Source organism: Lissotriton vulgaris, chromosome 7 (genome assembly GCF_964263255.1).
Source record: "Lissotriton vulgaris chromosome 7, aLisVul1.2, whole genome shotgun sequence".
Classification (NCBI taxonomy): Eukaryota; Metazoa; Chordata; class Amphibia; order Caudata; family Salamandridae; genus Lissotriton; species Lissotriton vulgaris.
Window position 1 is genome coordinate 1,739,610,467 of NC_141695.1, and position 24,159 is coordinate 1,739,634,625.

Here is a 24,159-nt window from a genome sequence, read left to right on the forward strand (position 1 = left end):
TTTCATACGTTTCTGTTCCTGATCTTGTTCTTCTCTAATTCTATTCTGATGGTATTGTAACATTTGTAACATCTGTGATGGCGTATTTGCTTGCCATGTACTCTCGACCTTGTATACACGGTTTTTAACTGCTAACAGGGAATTCTCGACTAGCTTTGATACAAAAAGATGCGGGTACGATTCGCTACTTGGTTTAAGACCACTATTAATAATAAAACATTTCTCGAATCTTGAATAAAAATCACTAGTATCTTCATCGGGTTTCTGTTTACATGCTGAGATGGCATCCCAGTCTTCTTTTCTAGTTGCTAGTAACCTTGGCAGAACCTGTACTATCAAACCTGGTAATGCTTTAGTTTTGTCCCCGAGGCCTACCCCTGGGACACGCTTGCTTTCTTCGTCTTCTATTTCTGCCCATGCAATCTTTTTGTCTCCCACCTCCCATTCCTTTTCCTTGAGTTTCTCGTATATGCCCGTAGGCAGCAGTACCTTTAACATTTTCATGATATCTTCATATGTGTAATCCCCCATCAGTAACATGTCTTTAAGCTCTCTGTGGAAACCTGCAGGGTCTTTATCATGGCTCGGTACTAGTTTCTTCATTTCTAACAGTTCTAACTTAGTCAGTGGCGTGTGTACATACACGCGTTTCAAGAGATGATCCGCACCCATAACTGGGTGTACTTCTCGTAAGGGGTTCTGACTTTCAATGCCACTCAGGCATTCCATACGATACATTTTTCTTTCTGGGGGTGGAGCGGGAGCGTATTCAGAGCTTGCAAAAGTGTCATATCTATGTCGCTGTTCTAGAATTATTTGTATTAACTTGGTACTTAGACCTCTCCATCTGTCCATGAGTAGTGCTTCTAGAGTTTCGTGTAAGGGACCTGGATCGGAATGTTTATTTCTGTATTTCGTGAGGAGGTGCTGCATCATGTATACACCTGCTAATTTCTGCTCGTCTGGGGAGAGGTTCAGGAATGTCTGTGCTACGGTGTCATCATGATACATATCCGGATTTTCGGCCCATAATATGGCTGACCGGGCTAATTCCTGTTCATCCATTGAATTTAGTATGTGGTACCCCACTCGATCTCGGAGTCTTTTATCGGTCTCCTGGAACTGGTGTTCAGAAGAATTCGGGTTGGTTAAGGCAGAGAGGAAAACTTTCTTGCTTTCCGGACGGATACCTTTCCTAAGGTAAGTTCCCTTACCTACATACGCTATAGTATCTGTAGTCTTTTCTGTTTCTTCGAGTTCTTCCTCCTCCTCGGAGGAGGCCCTTTCATTCTCTTTTTCGTGCATTTCTATCACTGCTTTTCTTATTTTCTTGTACATACTGGCTATGCAAGCCCCCGTATCATGTTTTCCTTCAGATATATTTTGACCCCACTTGTTTAGTGCATCTAACTCGCTCTGATCTGTCCCAGGCCTATCTCTTTCTCTTATTAGGCAATTTATGAAAAAACGTAGTATCTGTGCTTGAATGTCAACTTTCTGACGTTCCATGGCATCCTTAACACTGTCAGGGTCTTTACCAGTCTGAATGAACTGATATATTCTATCTAGGCGCTCCTTCATCCCTGCAAATAACAGCAGGAAATCAGTAGCAGATCTTAACCGTAGTGAGGCCATCATCATTCTGTCGTTTTTGCCGGGTACTGGATCATATCTGCAAACTGAAAGTTTTTCTTTGAGTATGTCAAGACGGGGTGACTTGAACGTGAGAGGACTCTGCATATCCCTAAGGTTTACTCTGTGTGTCAATGGTGGGGTGTGAAAACCCCCTGTCGCACCTCCTGAAGCGGAAGCTTGGGCATTATCTCTCTGAGGAGTCTGTATCTGAACTTGAATTTGTCCTTTGGTAACGTCAGGTAGACGTGGTTTCGGTAGATCTATTTTAACTGCGGGAAGTGGTGGAGGTGGAGGAATCTGTTGTGGAACTGGCGGAATATGATCTTGGGGCGGGTTACCACCCCCATCCCTGTCGTTAGGCAGGGTGCGGACAGGCAGATTGGTGTAAGCGGGTGCTACATCTTCTAGGTAGGAATTCAGGAATATGTCTTTAGTGGTCCTGTGATTTACTTTAGTTGGCACTAATGGTGGCGGCAGATTTTTCGGTATTTCTGAAATGGCCTCAGGCGAACCCTCGGCCGCGAGATACATACCATTTACGAGGTTATTTCGTGCACGGTCTACTTGCTCTGTTTTTACTCAGATCCCTTCGGTAACTAATTCGTTTTCTTGAGCTTTATCTGATTCTCTAAGTCTGTCTTCTCTACGTAGTGCTTTTTCAGCACGCTTATGTGATTCCTTACGCCAAAACTCTATGGCGTCTTTCTGAGATTGTCTGGCTTTCTTTTTCCATAGTGCTTCCTCTACCTTCATGATGCACTCAGCATCCCATGTTCCAGTAACTGGCCATCTGTGTCTCTCGTCTAGATGTTTTGTATAATCGGCCCATAAATCTAGATACAATATGGCATCTAAGCCATGCTTGTGGTACATGAAATTACCTGGAGTGTCCCTAGGGGGAATAGGGATTTCTTCCTCCAGTATCCCTTTCCTAGTTCCTATCTGCTTTAACTTGTTGAAAAACGGCATCTTGTTTCTACTTAGTACTGAAAGCTCGATCTTACCTACTTAATACTGAATTCAGCTATTTATACAAGAACGCACAATAATGCACATAAAAAAACAGTCACACTCACACCACGACATTAATCACATAAAAAAAAACATTTAAAACATATATCACTACCCCTTTTTACTGAAGTACTGCTAAACAGCACAGATACACTGTCTAAAAACAGTGCAGAAACTTGAAATAACGGATGTACTGCTAAACAGCACAGATACACTGTCTAAAAACAATGCAGACCGGACTTGTGTACCCAAACCCGTCTTGATACGACCCAGCAATGGTACTCACCGGGAAGCACGGAAATCGGAAGGCCTCGGAAAACTCGACTGGACTGGACTCCGCTCAACTTCGGAAAACTTCGGAAAACTTCGGGAAACTTCGGAAAACTTCGGAAAACTGGTGGGTCTCTTGACACCTCGGACCTTGCTTCTTTCGGCTAGGCTCTGGTCGGGATCCTCCGCACTCCTCACCGCCTCGTCTGGGTACTGATCGCAGTCTTCGTCACCTCCGTAGACCAGAGGGAGATGCAGGAAATCCTGCCGGTACGCGTAGTTTCCGTCTAGCTGATGGCAGGGTACAGAGCTTGCAATGCACCAACCGGCGCGTGAGGTGGGGGAGGGGTCCCTGTTCGGGCGCCAAAATGTGGTAAATATTTAATTTACTATCATAATTTCTATGCAGGTAAGTACTTAATCAATAATAACTCAATCGGAAAGAAGGAGGCAGAGTCCGTGGTGTTAGAGTTCTTAGGGGTTTTATTCCTTAAAAAGGAATGGTCATGACTTGGCTATCATGTTCCCGCAACCACACAGGGTTCAGGAAGGGATAGAAGAGTGCGCACCACATTTTATTGACAGTACATAGCTTATATACTTAATTCATTGTCATAGAAAAACATGTGGTAGGCGTAACAGCTGAGAGAAGACAAGATAACAGTATCCACGTGTTAGCAATACGTAATCAGAAGGCGTGAACTAGGCGTGAACTAGAGGTGTGTGCTAGAAACGTCACCAGATAGGTGTCACAGAAGGGGTGGCACTAACAGAAATATTGCAATGTCAGCAGAAATCGGAAACTTGGATGCGCGCGCAGCTGCATGACGTGTGATTGACGTGAAACTGGAGGGTGCAGGAAACTTGACATTTACACTGACGGAAAGAGACAGAAGTCTGGCATGTCAGATCAACTTGTACTTCTATCATATCTGATATCTGATGTTTGGGAACCATACTATCTGGAGGGAAAGGTCTCTGGGGCAGAAGCTAATCTATACTGACTGTAAGTGCGTGTATAAGCGCCTGAGTGTCTGCATGAGAAGCGTGGGGGCATGGGCCTTCCATGGGAGCATGGTAACAGAGGCTATGAATTACTTGCACGGAGACAGGTTGGCCCTTTGCTCTACAGATGAGGGAGATGTTTACTGAAGCTAGTAGGCAGGAATGTATTTTCGAGGAGCGGAACAGATAACTCGAAGGTTATAGTCAGTCTTGGCAGGCAGCAGGCTGAGCTGAGCACGGTGGGCCGCGCTAGAAGTAAGTCAGAGTTCACGGGTACAGAGGCAGCCTGGGCTGAGGTTTTCAGAGTCAGAAGCCAGAAAAATGGCTCAATGGCAGAAATTCAGGGCCTACTTTGCCAGAGCTGAAAAACGTGTAAGGTACACTATAAAAAGACGTTGGCATAGCATACTTAGGAACGGACTATTCAACCCATTCAGGGTGGGTCTGAAAGAGGACATGTTAACGTTGGACGCAAATGTATTTGCGTCTTCGTAGCTGGCACAGGAGGGAAGTTACATGCACTTTAAGCTGGTACATGGAGTCGGTGGGGTACACGCTAGGGAACACAATCTTGACCATAAAATTTATATTTCCTCAAGGCCACAGGAGTCGGATTGGTGCACCACAGACTTAGGTTGTGCGGTGCTTGAGATTCGTGAAGTGGTGGAGCTTCGGAGGCACTGTGGCGACGTCAGAGCTTGTGGTGCAAGTCGTGGTCGGTGCTTTAAGCGAGACCACAACTCCGTTGCAGGCAGCAGCACAGCATCAGAATTGCAGACGAGCGCCGGTTTCGAAGTTGATCAATGTCGATGCCTTGGTTTCTGATTAACAGCACCCCAAACTCACTTCCGAAGGCCCAGGAGTTAGAATTGGCACCACTTGGCAAGTAGGGCTCTTCAGCAGAGGGGCCCTTGGGTTGCAGTTGAAGTCTTTGGTGGCCCTGAGGCTTCTTAACAGGAGGCAAGCTCAACGCAATCCCTTAGAAAACCTTGGAAGCAGGATGTAAAAAACAAGGTCCAAGCTTTTCACTTCTAGGACAGAAGCAACAAGCAGTAGGATAACACAGCAAAGCAAGCAGCAAAGTGACAGTCCCTCCTGACAGCTATCTAGCTCTTCTTCCTGGCAGAATGTCCTCAAACCAGAAGTTTTCTGAGTATATGTTGTCAGAGGTCCAGCACGTATATCCATTTCAGCCTTTGAAGTATGAAAACTTCAAAGGAAAGTCTTTGTATTGACCAAGACCCTACCTTTCTTTGCCCTAGCTTAAGCTTTTAGCCGCCATAAGTGTGGCAGGGTATGCTCAGATGTGAGTTCCTTGCTCGCTTTGCCACTGGATTCAAGCAAGCCGGGCTGAAGACGGCTGGAATGCCAGAAACCGGTCCTCGGAAGCTTGTTTCCGGTCCAGGAAGACATGGCTTGGCAGTTCGGGCTGGACTGTTCCCATGAGGCACAGGGTCAGACTGATTTGCCTATAGCCATGTCTGAACTGGGGTGGCAGAGTGGGCTAAAGAACGGTGATGGATTAAACCCAGATCTTTTGACTGGGTGTGAGTGTTTGATTGATTCAGATGCTCCGTCCATCACCACCCCCTTTTGTACCGCTTTTGGCTGCCATAAGTGTGGCAGGGTATGCTCAGACGTGAGTCCCTTGCTCGCTTTGCCACTGGATTCAAGCAAGCCGGGCTGAAGACGGCTGGAATGCCAGAAACCGGTCCTCGGAAGCTTGTTTCCGGTCCAGGGAAGACATGGCTTGGCAGTTCGGGCTGGACTGTTCCCATGAGGCACAGGGTCAGACTGATTTGCATATAGCCATGTCTGAACTGGGGTGGCAGAGTGGGCTAAAGAACGGTGATGTATTAAACCCAGATCTTTTGACTGGATGTGAGTGTCTGATTGATTCAGATGCTCCATCCATCACCACCCCCTTTTGTACAGCTTAAGATACCGCAGGGGGTGGAGACATCTGTAGTGTAGTTCCTATTTTCCCAATAGGCTCTGCGCATTGGAATAACATAAACAATAGTTTAGACGCAGGACTGAGTTCGACTAGGTCTCTATTGAATATGTAAGACGTAATTAGGTTTGCCAGCTAGCTCAGAGGTCACTAGAAACTTTCTCGAATTAACAGGGAGGAGTTAACTTCCCTGATTAGACAAGAAGGGATTAGCTTCTGACAACCGCATAAACATGACAACTTTGCTCCCCCAGAATAAGGAGTATATCTCCAGAGTCGTGTGAAAACAATAGATAGCTATTTCACTCAGTCAATCGTGCATACTTAGTTTCACCAGAGTACAGAGAAATCGAGAGACGGGCGTTTTCAATAAAAGGTGTTATTTATTGAGCGGTCTTCTTTCTCATGCAAGACAAGTGAATTGCTACAATTGCAATACTTGTCATAAAGTAAAGTGCGTACAGTAAAAGGAGTATTATGAAATAATACTGTAAAAGCATTGATATGGTTTCTGAGTCATATGATACTTAAAATGTATAAAATATATACAATTACATACAATGATAAAAGTTGACTAAACGTACTCAACTGATGTTTCTAAATACGCCTACCCCAGTGTACCTAACCTAAGCCTAGTACGTGGGAAGGAGTAAAGGAGTTTTTAAGTTAAGTTAGTTTTGCCAAGAATCTGACTCAAGACTTCTCTATGGATCTAATCAGCTCCGTACCTTGGTTTTAGAATGAAGGAGGTCTTGTACCTCGCTCTCAGGACTCGATCTCCCAGTAACCCGCAAGGGTGACTGGAAACACTGGAGCTGGATTTTCTCAGCAGGAGAAAAAGACAGCGTCTTTCTCAGTGCGTCAAATGGGAGGGACGGCTTCCTTCGGCACTCGCATCAGCTGGGCTTCGGATAAGTAGATAGCGCTCTGCTCCAAACCACTGTGTGTTGCTTAAGGCAAACGCTGGTATATTTATACCTGGAAGGTGCCGTGTTTGACGTAAGGTTGGACATAAGACGTCAATAAAAGATGTCACTAAGAACTGGTCGTGCTTTCGGACTCGCAGGAGTTCTAGGACAAATCAAAACAAAAGCATGGGGAATTCCCAGGTTGCTGGAGGTTTGGTTTGTTGAAAGAACTCATTGTACTTTCTAGGAGTCTAAGGAAGTAGCCTTGCCGTATTTGGACTACATTAGCTATGCCTAAATATGTATATGATTCTTATGCCTTTATAAGGATATGATTTGTTATAACCACATAAGGGCATAAATCGGGAATATTTAATTAGGGTCCTAGATACGTTCACAACACCCACTCCACGTATAATGTCTATCATTACTAAATACTAAGCAATATATAAATATATAGGTATGCATGTGTTTTCCAGCCCACCCCAAAATACATCAAATGCATTTGAAATGGTATAGATACATGAAAATGAGTATTATACAGTACGCTTTCAAGCAGTGGTATCATTCAGATAATGCAAATATAAATATCAGCTGAATGAATTGCGAAAATTACATTTATGAAATGGCTCTTAATACAGAAGAGAAGGTCGAGACCATTTCATCACATATTTATACAAGATTGTACATGTGCTAGAGTTTGATTCAAAATATTGTCTCTAGAGTCTCTAAAAATAGAAGTTCTGTTCTTTAAGAATAGTTCTAAGCAGAGTACCATGTGCCAAAAAAAAGGTAAATATTTTGGAAATTGGGAAAAAATAATTTCGCTTTCATGGGAAAAAAAATAGTTCCAAATGTTTTCAGTAGTGTTGTTTATAAAAACTGAAGGCCGAATTCAGAGTTCAGGGAACGCTGTGTGCTCGCTGTTTCAAAAGTTATTCTCGTTGTTAGGAGAGAACATCAAATCAGATAGGCTGTTGAAAAATTCCTCTACTACAGTAGGTGAAAGTTCTACCAAGTTTGAAAAAGCTGCTATAGTGCATATGTGAGATGCATTGCTATCATCGATGTCAGGATCAGCAATGTTCACAGAAGGTTGTACCTGTGTGGTGCCGCTTTCATCTCGTACATCACAGCCACCTAGTCGTAATGGTGAAGTCTCAACGAATGCCGTCATCGGAATCGGTAGCCGCTGGGGACAACACGTTGCATGAGTCGTTACCGGACGGAGCAAAGTATCGATATCCATTGGTACTGCTGATGGTAGTGTAAGACAGACGTCCAACACGCATTCTTCTCCGCATAGCAGACATCGAAGCACAGGTAAGATGCAATCTTGCCAGATTGGTCTGAATGAAAGAAACCAGGTAGTATTCAGATCTCTTAGCTGGGCCGAATCCGAGGACCTTAGTGATACGGTCTTGGGATCGTATTGCTAGGATCGTTTCTCCCATCGTAGCCTGAGTTTTTTCTGTGTCTTGGCTTGCCATATCGGAGCAGAAGGAACAAAAATAAAATTCCTGCTACGAGTCCCAAAATAAGATGCAGGCCGCCGAATAGCGAATGCACAAAATTCGGGAAGATGCCCAGAACTGTTTCAAAGGGTGCTAACAGCCCCGAAAAAAATTGTCTTAAATACATGTGCGATGCCACTGGTATCTGACATGTTTAAAATTTGGCTTAACATTTCTACGAAATGCACCGGGCAATTTGTCTATAATAGGGTATGTATCTCTGCCGCTGTCCTTGCAGCTTGCAGGTCATACGTCTCTTTGGACGAGGTTAAAGGCACAGTTGTCTGTAAAAGAATAGACTTCATTCTGCTTAAAGTATCAATTCGAATAGAAGAGATATTCACAAAAGGCCATAATGCTGCTTCCATGTCTGGATTGCTGTTTGGATACAATACTCTCATACAACAAATGACCCTGGAAGTAACACGAGATAGGGTTTTCCTGGCATCATGCCACAACAGCTGTGGTCACTTAATATAACGTAGCTACCGTTGGAAAGTTGTCTGAAAAAGGGCTCTATCTGTGTAGCTGGGGTGCCGTGCAGATGACATGAAAGGTTGTTTGATGAACCTTCGCAGGCTCCATGCAAGTTTATACCTTGACATAGAAGTGTACCGCTCAGTGATGTTTTACAATTATTACCATTAAGAAATACCTCTTTCTTGCCCCCACTCCAACATCTATGTGTATAAGGTAAATTCAAGGTTGATTTGATGTATCCTTTACCCAACCTTTCATACAGGCCTGCTGGTATATACTTTTGGCAGTATTGAAATTGAAAAGTTGTTATCGGGATTGTAATGGTGCCATGTATTATCCATTCAATGACAGGTCTTTCTGACATTGTCAGTGGTAATCTCTCAAGTTTTTCAATGCTCAGCACCGTATAGTCTGCTCCTTTTTGTGTCAACGAGGTTTGTCTATCAGTAAGGTTAAAGATAGAAAATAATGACGTTATGTTGATTAGACGCCATGGCACGTGACCTGAACTCAGGTTTCGTAACGTCCAGCCTAGCTGTACAATAGAACACAATTGGGACTGACCATGTTGTAACATTATCATATCCTGTTCTATTATATCAATAGCAGATGATACAATGCTGTCCAGTGAATAGATTCTGGAGGACAGAGTCGTTAACCCATTGTCCACTACAGAAAGTGTTTTTTCCAAATTAATACGATCAATTTCTCGTATTTTTTCTGCAGTTTCAATTTGATTTCATTTCCAAGCTTCATTGTAAGCTGCGTATATACCGGCGTATATGAAACGTTTTTGACGCTGTTTGCGAGGTCCCAGTACGAAATCTCGCAAGTCAGCACCTTGTTTAAGTAAAGTTAAGTGTTGCTTAATTTCGGGAAGTGTGGATTTCTGTAACCAGTCTAGGCATAGTTTTCCTACACTGTATGTTGTAACTATCCCTGGATGTTGTCTTTGGGAATATCTTGGGTCTGGCCTATTTTGTTTGAAACCCTGTACTTTGTTCAGGAATCTATCTTGACAGTTATTAGTGTCTGTGGGCCAGATCAACCATTTCTTCCAATCAGGAATTGTTCTGTTTTGTTTTAAAATATAGGCCACGTCTAACCACTCATCTGTAGTGGTGTTTCTATCAGGCATAGGCTTTGGTATAGACAGGTTGTTTAAATCTTTTATCTTGGCTAAACCAAGACAGGTTGTTTGCTGAATTGTGTCATTCAGGAACATTATTTGTTCTGGGATCATGCAGGCTCTAAACAATGCTTCTAAACCTTGTACCTGCCATTCTTTTGTACCCCAGATGGTTTTTGTCTCAATGTTGTTTTTCCAAAATTCAAAACCAAATGTTGACATTTTTTCATACAATTTTTCAGAATAAATCAGTTTAGTATTTGTCATCATGTTTTTCATTCCTGTTTTATTTAACACTTTGAAATAGAATGTTTCAGGATCAGTGACATTAAACCCTGAGAAGTATGGGAATTTCTCATAAAATGTTTTTGAACTGCCTTTTGGCTGAGTTGGACAATGTTCCCATTGATTATAACTGAAAACATTTCTAGGATTTGCAGATTTATGCAGATAATGATGCCCAAAGTGATTGTAACATTACATTTCCTCATAATTCGACGAACCCTGTAAATAATAATGTTCTGTAAATTTTGCTGACATTTCTAAATCTGACATCATATTATTAATATAAGTCCCAATCATCAGAGAAAGTACTAGGTGATACAAAGTCACTTAAAGAAATCTTGAACTGGTGTAGATATTTCAAGAGCTCAACCGGGCCATAGATTTCATAATCAGTTTTGTCTCATGCTATACTACCAGGTATAGGCTTTGCTGTGATGTTGACTGATTACAGTTCTCTTTTTTCGATGTGTGAGGATCTGTGTGGTTTCAGGACCAAATTGATGTTCTGACTTGCTGTGTCCATTGAACTATATTTTCCATCAATAAATCTACCCAAACTTAAAACCAAGATGAGCCATAGAAGGAGGAAAAGTACACCTAACACAATCCATAATTTAATCCATGGTGAAGTTAGATATGTTTCTCTGAGTTGATGAAAGAGCTCTGTGATTTTATTTTTGAAAGTTTTTGTTGCTGGCTTGTCTCCATGTTCACTTGGATCATCGGAAAATTCATCAAAGTTGATAAAGTAGCCAGATGCAGTTCTGTCAATTGGTGGTATTGCTTCCGGATTTCCATTGATCTTTGCATTTTCTTTTGTTACATTTGTATAGTCCGAGGCTACATCATTGTAGACTGGTGTTTCTTGATGAACTGTTGCAATTTGGGTTTCAAGAGGCACAAGTTCCATGGCTTTGTTGCATAGTCCTTTTTAATCACTGCAGGTTTGTCAAATGTGATTAGTCTCTCAGTTTGAACCTCTTGGATTGTAGCAAGATTTGGTCTTCTGCTATTTCTTGGGAGTCCACTGGGCCTACTACTTATTATTGGCCACATGATTGTGGTTTCACCAGGTCGATTGATACAACTTGGTTCTCCTTTTTACCAGCAAGGGGCAGTAGTACAACTGATCTTGTTCCGCTGACAGCTAAAACAGGTACTGCTTTTCTGTAAGAATGCCCAAATTCCTTCTTCACCGCGATCTTTTTTCTGACCAGATCCCCAATCTTTGGAATCCAGGCAGGTCTTGCTGGGACAGGTGGTTTTTCTTCAGTGGTAGTTGGCTTTAGCTTTTCGTTACTCAGACTTTTCTTGTTTCATTTAAGTCCTGTAAAACAGCCAAACGATCTTTGATATCAAAGGCTTTTTGTTGCACCACTGAAGTCTGACAATCCAAGTCCTGGATGATCATTCTAGTACCAAATAAAAGTTCGTACGGACTGATACCTCCTAGAGAATTTCTTGGCATATTATTAAGACTACGTTGGACACTTATTAGATGTTTGACCCACCCGTCACCCGAACCTAATACCCTTGCTGTTATAGATTGCTTTATGTCCCGTTTTTTTCTCTCCACTACCGCATTTCCCTCGGGATGGAATGGACTAGAATACCGCAAAGCAATGCCCATGCTGGCCATGGCCTCTTTGTAAGCCCGAGAGCTAAACGCCGGACCCTGGTCAGAATGTAGCATGCCAATTGCGTATGTGCCGATAAAGACTCGCAAATCTTTTATAACAGTTCTGGCATCAGCCGAGCACTGGGGCCACATCCAAATGAATCTCGTACAGGAATCCACTGCGACCATGATATATTTATAGTTGCCGTCCCTTTGTAAGGGACCACAGTGGTCCAGGTAAACACATGCTAATGGTTTGTCTGAGATTAGAAGGGGTGTCTGTGCTGGTCGTTTCACTGTTGATACTTTCATTTTCTGACATATTTCACATTCTAGAACATAGTTCCTAGTCTGTTTTCTCATTCGCGGCCACCAATATCTCTGTTTTAATAATGATACTGTGGCGGAAACACCAGCGTGTGCAGAGGCGAGAATTTCGTGTGCCGCTAAAATTAGTCCTAATCTGTACTCCGTGTTTGGAATTACTCTATCCCCCACTCCAGGGATTTGAGCAAACGGAATGTTGCTTGCATCAGTTTTGTATGAGTACTGTATTGGAAAGCCTTTCGGGAGTGTCTTACCGCTGTCTTTTACTGAAGCACTGACAGCTTGTATTATGTCACTGTCTATTTTGTTTTTGACCGAGTAATGGCAGCTACGGAAGCCGTTTGTACAGCTGCTTTCGCGGCCTCATCAGCCAATGAATTCCCCGCAACGTGAACGCCATCACGTTGATGACTCAGTGTATGAATCACGTGAGTCTTTTGTAGTTCTTTTTGTAAAAGAACTACCTGTTCCCAAAGCATTTTATGCTTGATTGTGCCACCTTTTGCATCTTTGTAGTTGTTTTGAATCCAGTTCTGTAAATATTCATTGTAAGACTGGACACAGTAATAGGAATTGCACACTATTAGTGTGGGGAATTCTCGTTCGCTATTTTCAAGTGCCATCTTAAAAGCCTGTAGTTCAGCTCGCTGAGCTGTACAGTCTCCGAGTGATTGAGTTTTAGTTACCAAAGGTTTACATTTTCCTTCGTGCCAACGACCTTTAACAATCGCGCACGCAGCACTGTAGGCTTGTTAACCCCCAACCGCGGGTTGTGCTAAGCCGTCTGTATATATTATACAACCGTAATGTTCTAGAGGCAGAATCTCGGTCGGCATAGGACATTTATATTCATATTGTAGAAATTCTTGTGTTTTAAGTTAGGATCAAATTTGTATACTACGTCCGGTGCAGCGAGAGAATTAACCCATTGTATCCATCTCAGATGTAAAGCTTTAGCATTGGGGATGCTTGCTCTTGTTACTGCTTCTAGGGCAGGTATTGGTGTAACGATAATTATTCGTTTACTTTGTGCGAGGGTTCTTTCTTTTGCTACAGCAGTTTGAACCGCAGTTCGAATTTTTTCAGTAGTACTGAATTTCGTTTCAGCTTGTGTGTACAAATGTGATTTGTAAGCTATTGGTACAGTTTCTCCCTCATTAGAGATCAGGTATGTGAATCTGCATCTTCCAGGGATGACTCGGATTACAAGGTTGCGTTTGTTTGCGCGTGTTTGCAGTTTTGTTTTAGTTAACATGTCTGTCTATAATGATCTTAAAATTTCTGTGTGTTTTTGAGTCCAATTAATTGGTTTAAATTCAGGTTTTATTAGTTCGTAGAGAGGTTTAACCCTCTCTGCATAATTTAGAATGTATGTTCTTCCGAAATCCAGGAAACCTAGTATTGATTGTAATTTCTTCTGCGTTTTTGGAGCTTGGAGTAATGCACACTTCTCTAAGAAGTTGTCTGCTAGGCTTTTGCCTTCACTTGATAATTCATATCCTAAAAATAGGACAGTTAGATGGGCAATTCGTGATTTTTTTAAGTTAAATTTGTACCCTTCAGCTGCGAACCCAAGTATTATGGTGTTCACTCTTTTCAAGTGAGTCTCCAGGTCATCGTCTGTAAAATAGATGTCATCGACAAAGGATAATGCCTCATCATCATACATTTGTAGTAACTCTGTTACCCTTGCTGAAAATAATCCTGGGCTATTCTTGAATCCCTGTGGGAGACGACAAAATTGTTTTTGGGTCCCCATGCTGGAGAAAGTGGTCAAATATCTGCTTTCAGGTGCCATGTTTTGACAGAAGAAACCATTTGAAATATCTAATTTTGATTTATATTTCTTACGCACGATATTATTCATTAGTGCTGCACTGTGTGAGTTTTGTACTGCAAAAGTTTTACAGCAGGAGTTTAGATGTCTGTAGTTCAAAACTAGACAATATGAATCGTCTGGCTTGGAGACAGGAAACAAAGGATTGTTCATTTGTGAGGTGCATGTTTCAATCACCCCCTGATATTCAAGTTGATCTAAAATTTCTTTTACTTGTTTTTTAGCTTCTTGCTTAACAGGATACTGCCTCTGTGCAGTAGGTTGATTTTTTAACTGGATTTTATGGTGAGGAGAATCCTCATCCCATCCTACATGATTTTTATATAATGCAGGGGCTTGGGCCACTGCCCATTTTCTAGCAAGTGTGTATTTTTTATGTATTGGAATGTGATTTGAGAAGGCAGGCATAATCATTTATTTGCCATGTGGGCACTCCCTGACAAACTCTGATGGCCAGTCCTTTTCTGCTAGAAGGATATCATAGCCTTTAGATAGGTTCTCCCAAAAGAGACCTTTTATTTTCCTAGTTTTATCTCCCTCTATACGTAATGGTATTTCATATAGTTTATGGGACACACTCACTCGGGTGTCTGCAGTTTCCACTTGAATGTATTCATTCGTGTCCACTGTCTCCAGAAGATTCATCGGGATCTTGCGAGCTATGCTCACTTCAGCTGCGCTGTCTAGCATTGTCTGGGCCCACTCTCCGTTTTTCAGTTGTGTCCTCAGAATTCTCGCCATGTTTTATTTTAATACTGGCTACCTTCTTTCTGGGAAATTGTAATTTTTTACTTTGATGAGCAGGTTCCTTGTCTTTGGACTTGACGTGCTCTTCTTTATGTTCTGACCGTCCTCTTCTTTCCGATTTCTTTGATGAAGTCTGAAAAGATCGAGAGGGACGTGTATCAATATCTTGATATCTGTTAGGTTTTCTCAAATTGTCCCTATTTCTAAGGTTGTATCTTTTTTTAGAGGGCTCCCTTTGGGGAGACTTGCCCCCCCCCCGTTCTGGAGATTTATCTCTTCGTTGGGGAGACCTTCCTCTGGTCTGAAACTGTTTTTCTCTGGGAGTGGTTTGTTTATTACCCTTCCACTTCTTCTTTTGAGAGTTGAGATTATTTTTAATAAAAGTTTTTTCAGGATTTTGAATTAGTTGGGGTTTAGTCGGTAGGTTGTACCGTCAATTGTGGCTCCTGGTCTACCTAGTGGACCGAGCCTGGTAATGTGATTTTGATGTTTTAGGGCGCCATTAAACCAGAGCAGGTGCTCTTGGTATGTTAGTGGAGTTTCAACTTCCTCGAAAGGAGAGTATTCCGCTGGAGCTTCCGCTATTTTGTAGTAGTGGAACTCATGTGTTACAGCATGTGCTGCTGGAAAATGTATCCAGGAATAGAATACCTCTGTCTACCAAAATTCATGTGCCTCTACCACAAATACGACTGTACCACCTCTTGATGTTACTCCATTTTCTATAAGTTTTATAGTTATGGTTTTCCTTATATTGACCGGGATGATTATTGCATCATGGTCGTCTTCATTAAACCCTGTAACGTCTGCACCCGGTTGGTTCGCATTTACTGCGGCTTCACCGGTTTCGTTGTTGTCGCCGTGATTTGACATTGTTTAATGAAATTTTCTTGCAGAGCAAGTTTTGAGGAAACAAAGATTAGGTGCACAATATTTTGGAACACTGTATCCTTCAACGTTGACTAAACCAAAAACGAATACATAGGATTCTCATCCTACTAAGTTCTGGCGGATATTAACCTTTCACCCACTCCAGGCGTCTATTGGAGTTTTTACGGGAAAAAGGGGTCTGTGTGAAAAAGCACAACTGAGTTACTCTAGTATCTTGCGTTAGATTATCGCCTTACCAAACGTTGGGAGCCATGTAGTGTAGTTCCTATTTTCCCAATAGGCTCTGCGCATTGGAATAACATAAACGATAGTTTAGACGTAGGACTGAGGTCGACTAGGTCTCTATTGAATATGTTAGACTTAATTTGGTTTGCCAGCTAGCTCAGAGGTCACTAGAAACTTTCTCGAATGAACAGGGAGGAGTTAACTTCCCTGATTAGACAAGAAGGGATTAGCTTCTGACAACCGCATAAACATGACAACTTTGCTCCCCCAGAATAAGGAGTATATCTCCAGAGTCGTGTGAAAACAATAGATTGCTATTTCACTCAGTCAATCATGCATACTTAGTTTCACCAGAGTGCAGAGAAATAGAGAGACAGGCGTTTTCAATAAAAGGTGTTATTTATTGAGCAGTCTTCTTTCTCATGCAAGAGAAGTGAATTGCTACAATTGCAATACTTGTCATAAAGTAAAGTGTGTACAGTAAAAGGAGTATTATGACATAATACTGTAAAAGCATTGATATGGTTTCTGAGCCATATGATACTTAAAATATATAAAATATATACAATTACATACAATGATAAAAGATGACTAAACATACTCAACTGATGTTTCTAAATATGCCTACCCCAGTGTACCTAACCTAAGCCTAGTACGTGTGAAGGAGTAAAGGAGTTTTTAAGTTAAGTTAGTTTTGCCAAGAATCTGACTCAAGACTTCTCTAAGGATCTAATCAGCTCCGTACCTTGGTTTTAGAATGAAGGAGGTCTTGTACCTCGCTCTCAGGACTCGATCTCCCAGTAACCCGCAAGGGTGACTGGAAACACTGGAGCTGGATTTTCTCAGCAGGAGAAAAAGACAGCGTCTTTCTCAGTGCGTCAAATGGGAGGGACGGCTTCCTTCGGCACTCGCATCAGCTGGGCTTCGGATAAGTAGATAGCCGCTCTGCTCCAAACCACTGTGTGTTGCTTAAGGCAAACGCTGGTATATTTATACCTGGAAGGTGCCGTGTTTGACGTAAGGTTGGACATAAGACGTCAATAAAAGATGTGACAAAGAACTGCCCGTTCTTTCGGACTCGCAGGAGTTCTAGGACAAATCAAAACAAAAGCATGGGGAATTCCCAGGTTGCTGGAAGTTTGGTTTGTTGAAAGAACTTGTTGTACTTTCTAGGAGTCTAAGGAAGTAGCCTTGCCGTATTTGGACTGCATTGGCTATGCCTAAATATGGATATGATTCTTATGCCTTTATAAGGATATGATTTGTTATAACCACATTAGGACATAAATCGGAAATATTTAATTAGGGTCCTAGATACGTTCACAACATTTCTTTCTGTGAGGACAGGCACAGCCCTATTCATGTGTCAGTGTCAACTCCTCCCACCACTCTAGCTCAGAAAAACCCATCAGACTGGTGATGGGCCGTCAGGATATGCAGGACATACCTCAGCTCCCTTTGTGTGACTCTCTAGAGTGAGTACACAAGAGCACACCAGTCATCCTGACCCAGCCGTGTATTCAGAGACAGGTAGAGGCACACAATGGTTAAAGTAAGAAAATGACAACTTTCTACAAGTAGCATTTTTAGACCTGCAAGTTAAAAAACAACTTTACTAAAAGATGCATTTTTGAATTGTGAGACCACAGACACCAAACTCCAATTTTCTAACAGCTCCCAATTGGCAGACACCCTTTTAAGATGTTACAATGCAGCTCCAATGCTAACCTATGGGAGAGATCGGCCTTGCTGTAGTGAAAAACAAAATTAGCTCTATTTTACTACCAGCGCATGTAAAACACAACAGTACATGTCCTACCTTTTAAATACACTGCATTCTTCCCATGGGGCTACCTTGGGCTTTCCTTAGGGGTGCCTTACGTGTAACTAAAAGGAAGGTTGGGCCTGGCAAGTGGGTGCACTTGCCAGGTCGAAATGGCAGTTTACAACTGCACTCACAGACACTGCAGTGGCAGGTCTGAGGCATGGTTGCAGGGCTACTCATGAGGGAAGCACAACCAGTGCTGCAGACCCACAAATAGCATTTGATTTACAGGCCCTGGCACACACTTTGCACTGTACTAAGGTCTTACTAGTAAATCAAAGTGGCCAATCATGGAGGACCCATATATCATTACATTTTAGAAGGGAGCACTTGCACTTTAGCAGCGGTCAGCATCCTAAAACCAACAAAAACAAAATTCAGCACATAGTCAAAAGCAGGAGGTCATAAGCCAAAAAGGGGAACCACACCCAAAGATGGCAGGTCTAACCAGCCTTCTTGCACAAATACACTGTTTTTGTTAGCAGCCATGCTGGGGATATTTTTGGTCAGATTATTGACTTGGTGCTCCTGCCCAACCATGCCCCGACACCATTTACACAAAATCAGTGTTATGAGCTTTATTACATGGTGCTACCCTCAGTAAATAGATTCTTCTCTCATCTGGTCAGTGTGCTGCTACTACTCTGTTAGTTCTGGGCCATGACCTGAGACGTCCTTAAGGACGAAGTGCGATAAAGATAACTGAGCTGCAGGGAATCCAGAGTGCATAGCCTGCTCTAGCATACTGCTGCAAGGGCCTGACCTGAACTAGGTGAGAGGAGGCCAATGCTGCTACTGGAGGATACCAAGACCACAGCCTGGGTACAGGGACCCTGTGAAAAGTGCAAAATCTGTGAGTCACTTCAGAAAATCCCTCAAATACATTAGCGCTATAGAGGAGGAAATTCTGCTGGTAGATTCTCTTTTGGAATTTGCACAAAAAATCTGAGTATTTTCGTTACCAAGTAACTCACAATCATGCAGCCTACCTTATCTGTTGAAGTTGTAATGGGTACATTGCAGTGATGTTTAGTTTGACTGACGCCTAGCATATGCAGAAGACCTGCACTGGGAGAAAGAGGGAATTGTCTTAGATGCCATGGTGCATTGTGAAAGAGACACGGTTCACATGACCAATGTGGCAAAGGCCATGGGAAATCGCTCATTGCTGCCTGAAATCTGGCCCAAAGTACCACCTGTTTTTCAACAATCGGAATCCCAGGGTCAAAGATGCAGAGTCAGGCCAGTGAGGTAGACACCATGATGGCAATGGAATGGGATGGGGTTGATCACATTGTGCCAATGACCTAGCTCACCTTTTCGGGTCTTCCCTTTTTTATGTTCATGGACCAATGTAAGACATAGGTTATTGATTGAGGGAGGTAGAAGTCCCACTCAGGCAACACCCACAATTCTTGTTAAGGAGAACCTCAAGAAATCACTAAATTAAACACGTGCAGAACCCTCTGGTAGCTTGACACAAAAGCAGTCAGCTTTAATTTAGAGGCAATATGTAAAGTATTTATGCAGCTCACAAACAGCAATAAAGTGAAAACACAAGAAAAATTCCAAATTAATTTATAAAAATCGAGTACATTTACATTAAAATTATACCAGAATGACAAAAATCCTATCAGTAGAACCGGAGATACTCAATATTTAAATGTTCTGTAAAAATAGTACCTAAAAGCACAGAGCGTCACTTTCAGTCATCTGGTCATACTAAACTAGGGGAAAGACACACATTTAGACTGACCACGATTGAGTGCGGGCTGGGTACTGGGACCAGATTAGTCATGTTGGAAAATTACCTTCCAAGTCCACGCAAAGAGTTCCGATCATGTTGGAGGAGGCTGTGAGTAGGAGGCTAAGTGGCATGGATGGTCGTCACTGTAGCGTGAACAGCAGGTCGGGGGTCACAGACGGTTATCGCTGTAGCACAAAGCATAGTTGGGCATCATGGACAGTAATTGCTGTAGCTTAGCATTGCTGGTTGTTGCTGGCTATCCTTGCTGTAGTTCGAAGTGCCTGTCTCGTGTTGCCGTTTGCTGTGGACAGTCCTTGCCAGAGCGAAGAGCAGGATTCACCGGAGCTTCACGTTGGTGATTGTTGCAAGCCAGCAGAGTCTTGGCATTAACTGGCTTGTTCGCATTTGAGAGGAGCCGAAACTTCAGGACTTTCACCTTTTCTTCTTTGGATGAGTTTTCACTAATACCAACCAAGCGTCCAGGACCTGGGAAACACCTCTTGGGAATCAGGACTCACTCCAGAAGAGGGCAGCAGCAGGGCTTGGTCTGGTTCAGTTAAAGCAGGTCAGCTTGGGCAGTTGCAGGGAGACCTCTAAAGCTTGTTGGCACCCTGGAGCTCACACCATCAGCCAACTGACACTTGAGGATCACTGTGGGTAGCCTGGGAAGAAGGTAAGCTGGTCCAATCTTCCTTCTCACAGAGCAAGACAGTTCTTCAAGTAGCAGGGCAGATCATCTTCTGAATCTTCCACAGGTCCACTAGTGTTCTGATGAGTGGCTCTGGAGGTCCAGCTTTTATACCTTGCCAGCCTTTGTTTGGAGTGGGGACTCCCTGCCTTAACCCCACATCTATTTCTGGAAAGTTATTTCCCTTCCCCTGTCAAGGCTACATACAGTCTGCAGGTGGCAAAATGCAGGGCAGTTCTTGGGTCAGTTTCCTTTGTATATACAGGAGGCAAAGCCCTTTGAAGAGTTAGTGGGGCTTGGTACAGCACCTCCCCAATCATCCTGCTTAGATGGCCCATTACGTCCACACCTATGCCACTTTGTGTTGCTATTTGGATGCAATTAACAAACCCCAACAGCAGAGCTATTCATTTACAGTCATGTGGCCCAGGAAACTAGTAGAAGGCATAGATGGTTGGAACAAGAAAATGCCGACTTTCTTGTAACTTAAAATCCAATTTCACCATTAAAGAGGACAATTCAACAGCATACCTCTAGCTGCTCCCAATTGAAGGTTAGCACTTACTAAATGTAATAAGATAACCCATTGTTAGTCAATGGGAGAGATAGACCTTACAACAGGGCGAAATGACTTTATGAGTCTTTCACTGCCAAGAGATGAAAAACTTAAGTGCACATGTCCCACATTTTCAATGCAATGTACCCTGCCCTGTACTGCTTTAGGGTCTACCTTTGGGGATGACTTAAAAGTATTAAAAAGAAAGGTGTTAGCCTGACAAAAGGCTCATTTTACTAGGCTGAAATAGCAGTTTAAAACTGCACTTTATTGCTGCAATGGCAGACCTGAGATGTTTTAAAAGTCCTCCTTTCGTGGATGGCACATTGAGTGATGCAATCCCACTAGTAGCATCAAATTTGCAGGCCTTGGGTCCATGTAGTACCAGTTACTAGGGACTTCAAAGTAAATTAAATGTGCCAATTAGGTGTAGGCCAATTTTTTGTATGTTTGGACTAGAGAACACAAGCACTGGTTACCAGTGGGGAACGTACATAGAATCCTAGAAGTGAACAAAAACGGGTTCAGGAAAGTAAGGGAGTGAAGGTAAAAGGTTTGAGGTGATCCTGCAGAGGTCCAGGTCGACAACCAACCATACCTATCTGTACATTAACTTTATTATTCACAGTGCCTCTGACCACAAATGACATGTGTAGGTACTCACTCACAAGTCTGGAAGTCATAATTCATTTTTCCATTCGGTTATGTCACTGTGCATTTGTGTTGAACTGCAGTGACCTTTAACTGAGGTCATCTCTGTACTATCCAGGTGCTGGTGTGATGTCTCCTTTTTAGGCCTCATCTAAAGACAGCTTTAGCTGTCTATTGGAGACCTATTGTTTTCAATACATAACATATACTAAGAGAGGGCTTTGGGCCATCCCATTGCTCAATATTGAATGCCTTTGTTGTATACTATGCACCTCTGTCTCTTCTTATTTCATTCTCTTCCACAATCTCTTTCCCGTTCCACCCTACCCCATTGTCCCCCTACCTGCAGTTGCTACTCACTCCCCCAGCACTATTCTGCTTTTTAACCCCTGCAACACTATCTGTGGGCAGCCATCTTACAATGGTTTTGTAATCCTTTCAAGATGCATGTCCATGTGCTATGGCCACCTTTTAGGACTTTGTTACATTTTAAAGTACCCCATTCTGCGATAGCCACCGAGGAAAGATGCACACCCACAGTGTCCACCTTTAACAAGGCTTTATTAAAATATACGAAAATGCATTAAAAGATCGTGATAGTCACTATGGATGCATGTGCATCCATGGCAGCCATCTTTTCATAAATATTCTAATTATCTGAACAGACATGTGGACTCTTCTTGAAGAAATGCATATGCACGTTTCCATTCTGGCAGAGATGCACATTTCACACGTTAAACCTCAATGAGAACCACTTATAAGTGTAGAAGGGGGGTGCTCAGTGCTTATCATAGGAATACAGGTAAAGTTGATAAAGTGGTATAGCAGTGAAATACTTCACTGTAGCTTTGGTTTCAAATGATGTACCATACTGAAATCTGGAATGTGATTTTGTGAGGATAAGTTTGGAACCATGTCTTCAAGGTATTTGGGAGTCAGAATTGAAGAAAGACTAAAAGAAGAAATTTATTTGAGCTGCTTGCTACTTTGTACAATATATTTATTGATGTTCCTCCATGTATTGATTCGACAATAACCAGTGTCTCAGTTGAAGCTTTACTTGTTAATTTCCAAATGATTAATTGTAGTAAAGGCATTATACTGGCTTCCCTGATGTGAGTTATTTCTGTCCTGGCTGTGAGGGTGAAGACTAGGGTACTCTCAAATCTGCTCCTGGGCTGAGCGGAGAGCTGATGACTTCAACCTTGAATCATTTGGATGTATTCATGGGCACCCAATCTTCTAAAGCCCCATCCTCTATGCCCGAATTGCTGAACAATGCAGGTTCTCCAGTTCAAGACGCACTTCTGTGAACACCCAAACGATCTGAAAAACTCAATCAAAGCAAAGGCACTGCATTGACTATAGAGAACTCAATCACTTCTACCAGGGAAAAGAAAACGTGTGCTCTCAACTCTTCTGCTGCTCTCTGTGAAGAACCTATGGTTTCCCCTTTTGAATACTTCAGAATATTCAAGAGCCCTAATACATGTACAAGATACACCCTCTTCCCTGCCAGTTCTCAAAAGCAGAAATGAATCCTCAATGAGAATAAAGCACAAATATAAACATAGCAGGCGCCCCAGTTAAAGCTGCACTTCTCTTAATTCCCAAGCAATCTGAAATCCTTTAGTGGAGTGTTGGACCTGGCCCTTTTGGCAGGTTTCACCCCGAAACTTTTCGCTTTTGCCTAGCCTGCTCTGTAACCTGGTGTTGGTGATTTTAGGCCCCTGCGCACTTTTTCCCTATGGTACAGTGTAAGGTGCGTGACCTCTCTGTGTGTGTGGTGAGTGACCTGCCCTCCCATAGGAATGCATGGGGAATATGTGTGACCATGGTAGTTCCTGATGTGTGGGGAGTGCAGGCTCGAGTTTGGTATGTGCGAACTCGTGAGATTGAATGCTGTGTGATGATGTATGCGGCATGAATGTGTCTAGTGTGGAAGTGCCACTTCTAGACATGGGTGTGCGTGTGTAGTGAGTGTGCTGACACGTGATTGGCTGGAGCCTGGCTCCAGAGTGTCTGGATGGGTCTGCCCAGTGGTAAGTGTTGAGATTAGCATGCTGATGTGAGGGGAGGGGTGCACCTGGGTCCTGCATGGGGCTGGGTTTTCCCCACACAATGCTGGCTCCGCCCCCTGTGTTGCGTCTAATGACCCTGTCCTGCCTAGTGAATGGGAGGGGTGGCTAAGCACATCAAGGGTGCCCCCAGACCAGCTGCAACTGGTTCTTCCCCCACCCTGTACCTTTAGACAAAGGAATTTCATGTATAAAAAGAGGCTGTGACCTCTTCTAAAATGTTCTTGTTATGCAACTTGAATCTGCCAGGGGCATGCTGCTGCTTGGGCCCGGGGAAGGCTTCCCCCCCCTGGGCCCTGCCCAGCCCCTGGACTCCTGAAGGACTGTTGGCTCCTCTAGCGCCTGGGGACCCAGGATTCCTTCCCTAAGCACCTGGAAGCGCTTTTTCTTTGCTCTAGCGCTTGGGAGCGCTTTATCTTGCCCTTAGCGCTGGCAGCACTTTCTTTGCTTTGTAGGTGCCCACCCTGCTTATGGCTGCCCTAGCGAGTGCCCACCACGCTTATTTGACATTATTTTGTCCCCTGGCAGGTGCCCACCCTGCCAGGGACCTGGCCTCTATTTTTATATTTTAACTCGAGCCCACCCCTCGGTTAATTCATCCCCCGCCTGCGGTGTCTGAGAAGGGCCGCCGCGCTGCCCGCGACGACCCGGAAGGGATTTTCGGCCGGCCAATTGCGGCGCGGCCAGGACCAGAAGTCCCACCCCGCAGCCGCGACGAAGGAAGCCCCGCGCTGAGGGAAGAAGCCGTCTCCTCTCTGAGCCCCGGTCCCGAGATGGG